The following is a 5,402-nucleotide window of genomic DNA, read 5'->3' as shown; positions in this document are numbered from 1 at the left end:
CACGGACGTGGCCAAGAGGGGACGTTCCTAGCCTACGGTTGATCGACGGGGGCGTCGATCTCTCTTAAGGGGTGAGGATGTGACATCCCGCCCTAGGGCTTAATAAGATTAATAGAATACTCATGTTAACAAGTTGCAACTTATTTTTCGGAAGCTGATCTCCAAAGAACTCCAGGGTTAAGCGTGCTTGGCCTGAAGCAATTTGGGATGGGTGACCGACCGGGAAATTCTTCCCCGGTGCGCACGAGTGAGGACAAAGTGTGCAGAAAAGACTTGTGTTGGTCTGTAAGGACAATCTATGACCTATGTAAGCGGGCCCGGCCATCCCTGGGTATACAAAATGACAAGTAATATACAGCCAGGGTACACAAAATGACAAGTAAATGACAAGTAATATACAGTTCCAAACGTAAATAAAAGCATAAATACCTAAACGTAAATAAAAGCGTAAATACCTACAGAATAGGCACTTAGTCCTCACACCGAAACGAAAGCAGCAGCAGCGGAAAGAGGCAATGACCAGAAAAGACTTGTGTTGGTCTGTAAGGGCAATCTATGACCTATGAAAGCTGCCAGATGTAAGCGGGCCTGGCCATCCCTGTCCAGGACCAGCCACGGTACATAAAATAACAAGTAAATACAGTTCCAAACGTAAATAGGGGCTTAATTCTTCCCCGGGCAATCTATGACCTATGAAAGCTGCCAGATGTAAGCGGGCCCGGCCATCCCTGTCCAGGACCAGCCAGGGTACACAAAATAACAAGTAAATACAGTTCCAAATGTAAATAGGGGCTTAATTCTTTCCCGGTGCGCACGAGTGAGGACAAAGTGTGCAGAAAAGACTTGTGTTGTTCCAAACGTAAATAAAAGCGTAAATACTTACAGAAGAGGCACTTAGTCCTCACACCGAAACGAAAGCAGCAGCAGCGGAAAGAGGCAATCCTAGCGGGGCTTAATTCTTCCCCGGTGCGCACGAGTGAGGACAAAGTGTGCAGAAAAGACTTGTGTTGTTCCAAACGTAAATAAAAGCGTAAATACTTACAGAAGAGGCACTTAGTCCTCACACCGAAACGAAAGCAGCAGCAGCGGAAAGAGGCAATCCTAGCGGGGCTTAATTCTTCCCCGGTGCGCACGAGTGACCATGAAAGCTGCCAGATGTAAGTGTAAGGGCAGTCTATGACCTATGAAAGCTGCCAGATGTAAGCGGGCCCGGCCATCCCTGTCTAGGACCAGCCAGGGTACATAAAATGACAAGTAATATACAGTTCCAAACATAAATAAAAGCGTAAATACTTACAGAAGAGGCACTTAGACCTCACACCGAAACGAAAGCAGCAGCAGCGGAAAGAGGCAATCCTAGCGGGGCTTCAGCTCCACTCCACAGGCAAAACCCAATTGGGGTCTGAGCCTTGGTCTTCTAACTTGGTCTTCTAACTTCGTCTTCAGCTCAGAAGCACTATACTTCTGAAAAGGGGGAAATAACAGCAAGGCTGAGTACAACCACCGTACTCAGCAAGCCACACCAATGATGCAGACGTGCAAGGGGAACACAAGGACGGTTTGTGGCTATTTGCATAAAGGCGGTTGTAAAACATTTTATTGAGCCAAAAAGCAAAATTGTTGAGTAATTAAAGTAACATTAAACCTCCACTGATCAACGCTACACCACTTTGAACAGGCCCAACCAACCCACCTGAACTACAGTGCATTGAGTCGATTTATTAAGGTGGGACTAATCACGGTGAATCTGGTCGACCGCCCATAACCGCGGGCACGGCTATTCGAATAGTTTTACTCTGGCCAGAGGTGTACAACTGTACCCACAAGACACAGCCCCACGACACGTTTCCGTGCGCCGACATGCCACCACGACATACCGGAAAGAGGCCGTGACAGAACCCTTTGCATAACCCCCTCTAACCAAGCACACCACACCTCAGGTTTCACCCCCACTCCTCGCAAGGCAGCGGGCAGTCCCCTCTCGTGCCTAGGTAAATCCGGAAGCCGCATAGGCCGTCGCAGGGCCCATCCAAACTCCATCACGCCCACCCTTGCCTGGATGCGTCAGCTAGAGGAAAGCTACACTACAAGACCAGCCATTGCCCACGCTGGCTTGTGATAAGTACGATAAGTTCTTCTAGGGCATCCCGCGAACCGGTCCTTAATTGCCATGGGTGTGACTAGCAAAACCATGCACCCACAGCCCACCCTTCAGTCGCATTTTAGTTGGATAATTACGGCCACTGAAACATGGCCGGGTGTCTCGAGCACGCAGCTCGTTCTGATGCTAAAAAGGTCTAATACTGCCATTATCCCATCAACTGAGCTAGTGGTAATTAAGCATGGCTAAGCATATAGTTCTAGCTAGGTCACATAAGTAACATGAGCTAGTCGATTTATTACCCAATGTTGACAAAGGATAGATATCAAGTAAACATGGCACAAGCAAGCAGATAGGTAATACCCGGATCCCATGTAATTAGCAAGACATGCATGTTTATTTGCAAACGGTAAAACATTTATAACTTGGGATCAACATGCTCAAGGGGAATGTGTGACTTGCCTTGCTTCTTCACTTTGATCTTCCGAACTCTTTTCCTCGCGACCGCGGACTTCTGAAACAACGGATTCTACACGCTGGCACGCAAATGGAGGAAAAACTCTAATAAAAACCAATGAAACAATACATAAAAACTAAACAAACATGTAGATCTCAATTTTAGATGAATTTTGCAAGTTGAATGGCCCAATTTGGAGTTTGAATGAATTAGATATGAATTTTAGAAGTTTTGAGCCATTTAAATGAATTTCTAGAATTATTAACGAATTATTGCGCAACTATTAATTATTTTCCAAAGGAAAAGGCATAGCCGCTGACGTCATCAAAAGAGGGCCGGCGCCAACAGGCGGGCCCCACCCGTCAGCGGCACAAGGGGAAGGGCGCAAGGTGGACTCGGTCCACCGCGGCCTGGCGGCACCGTGGACCCAGACCATGGGAGTGGTCCACGGGCGGCCAAAGTACAGGCGCGGCCGAGCGGCGGCGAACGACAGCGGCGGCGCGCGGCCAGACGGCGACCACCGGCGACGACACCGGTGGCGCGGGTCGGCACGCGGAGAGCGGCGGAAAGAGCGGAGGAGAGGGGATGCTCACCAAGCGGCACGGCACCAAAGGGAGGCGAGATGGCGGCGACGCTCCTCGGGGTGGCACGGCAACGGCGGTCCGGCGGTGTTCCGTGAGCGGGAACCGGCGGACGGCGGCCGGAAGGATCTAGGGAACAAGGAGGGAAAGTTAGGGAATAGGGAGGAGGCGCATGAATAGGGAGGAGGCGCAAGACGGCGGGAAAACTCGGCCGGAAGCTGGCGACAAGGGAAGGAGCTCACCACTCACAGCGGGGAATGGATTTCCGGCGACGAAGAGCTTGGATGAGGGGATGTCGGGTTCCCTATCGTTGTTGCGAAGCAGACGAAGGAGAGCGTGAGGTCGGAGGTCGCTCGCGGCGGCGGCGAGGTGGTGGCGGCTCGGGTTGACAGAGGAGATGGAGTTCCGGCGATGGAACGGGGAAACGGAGCGGAGACCGAGCTTGCCCGCGCGGCGGCGAAGCCGGCAGTGGAGGCGGCGCAGCACAGCGGCGGCGGGAGCGGCGGTGGCGCGTGGCTGGAGGCGACGGCGGCGACGGAGAGAGGTGGTGCGCGAGGCGGCGATGTTCCGGAGGCGGAGAGGGGAAATGGAGTAGGGGTCGGGCTGTAGCACGGCGCCGCGAAGCCAACGGTGGTGGCGGATTGGTGCGGCGGTGGGTGGAGCAGCACTGGCGGGCGGCCGGAGCTCGCCGGAAAGCGGCGGTGCACGGGAGCGGCGTGGGGAGAGTGCCGGGCTCGGGAAAAATGGGGAAATGGACGAGGGGAGCACGGGGGTCGTTTATATGGGCGCGGGGGAGGGAGATCGTGGCCAGGATGGGCGGCAACGGGGCGGCAACGGCCGGCGAGATGGAGTGGCGACGTGGGCACGTGGCGGGGGTAAACCAGCGCCGATTTTCGCGGGGAGAGTGGGGGAAAAGGTGGAGGAGGAGTGGGTGGCGACCACGTCCGCACGGTCGGACGTGCGCGTAGGAGGCAGGAGGCGGCAGTTTTAGCGGCGGGGTGGGGCGGCAATGGCAGCAGTTGCCGGTCCCTGGTGATGGGGTGGCTGGAGGTAGGGGAAGGGGATGACAGGTGGGGCCACGGGTCCCACCTGTCAGCCAATGGAAGAGAGAGGGGAAGCCGGGTGGGGGTTTTCTGGACTTTGGGGGGAGAGGGGAGCCGAGCTGGGCCGAGCGGCCCAAAGAGGAGAGGGGAGGGAGGCGGGCCCGGAGGGGAAGGGGGAAGGAATTTGGGCCGAGCCCGAAAGGGAGGAAGGGGAAGATTATTTTCTTTTCTTTTTATTTAAATTGGTTAAATGAACCTTGTATTATTATAATTATTTTTTGAGCTCCGAAAATTCACGGAAAATTCCGGAGAGTACATTAGGGCACAAAGAATATTACAAAATATTCCCGGCCATGATTTTTTTAAAGGAAATTTTTAATTCCCTCAAATATTTCACTTGATTAAATAGCTTTAACTTTTATTTAATTTCTAGATAATACATTATTAAATGATTTTTAATCCCGAACGAAAATCAGGGCGTTACAATTGAGTTCTACATGCCAATTCCGATTATTATTTGCATTAATTTATTTAGGGTTTCACTCTTGCTTTTACACCGGTATTTTCTCGAGACCAATTATAAATTTAATTTTGGCTTGGGAGAATAACTTCATGGTGTGACAGCAGGCAAGGGCAGGCGATGTTAGAGACGCGAGAATGTGGGCGAGCGGTCGTGCAGTGCCGGAGAAGGTGTCTGCACGCTCACTATCTCCAGCACCACATGCCCGCCCGCTGCTCGCTGCCTCCAGTGTCGCCCACTCACAGCACACCACCTCTAGCATCGGCTGCCCACTCGTTGTTTGCCATCACCCGTCTGCTTGCTACTCGCTGCCTCTAGCGTATCCCGACGCAAGGGAGCTAGCCCAGGAGCATGGCCACGGTCCAGCTCGGCCCTCCCCACACTCCGCTCTCCCTCGCTCTCTCCACCACAAGTAGGATGAAAACGGATCGGAAATAGACGGAAACCAGCTTTATCATATTCGTTTTCATATTTTTTTTTAAATTGGAATCGAAAACTTGGATATGGAAATGAAAACGAATATTATCAAATAAAGATACGGAGCGAATACAAGACAGAACGAATACGGTAGCGAATATTTACCGGTATATAAAAAAAACCCTCAAATTAAGTTTCTTGATCAAGGAAGAGATATTGCTTATTATTTTAGTTCAACATCTCCAACATTTATATCGTCAATTTTGTAGACGGTCCCACAACC

General features: G+C 51.8%; 1 long non-coding RNA gene across 1 annotated transcript; it reads right to left on the bottom strand.

The window, feature by feature from the left end:
* Nucleotides 1–843: 843 nt before the first annotated feature.
* Nucleotides 844–4,163, bottom strand: LOC136354895 (uncharacterized). The gene is made up of 3 exons (XR_010738754.1): nucleotides 3,382–4,163; nucleotides 3,152–3,268; nucleotides 844–2,637 (listed from the first exon to the last, which is right to left on the bottom strand). It is a non-coding gene; the product is annotated as an uncharacterized lncRNA (long non-coding RNA).
* Nucleotides 4,164–5,402: the final 1,239 nt, after the last annotated feature.

This window comes from Oryza sativa, chromosome 1, assembly GCF_034140825.1.
Source record: "Oryza sativa Japonica Group chromosome 1, ASM3414082v1".
NCBI classification, from domain to species: Eukaryota; Viridiplantae; Streptophyta; class Magnoliopsida; order Poales; family Poaceae; genus Oryza; species Oryza sativa.
The sequence above is the reverse complement of the archived record's forward strand: the minus strand, read 5'-3'. Positions and strand labels throughout refer to the sequence as shown.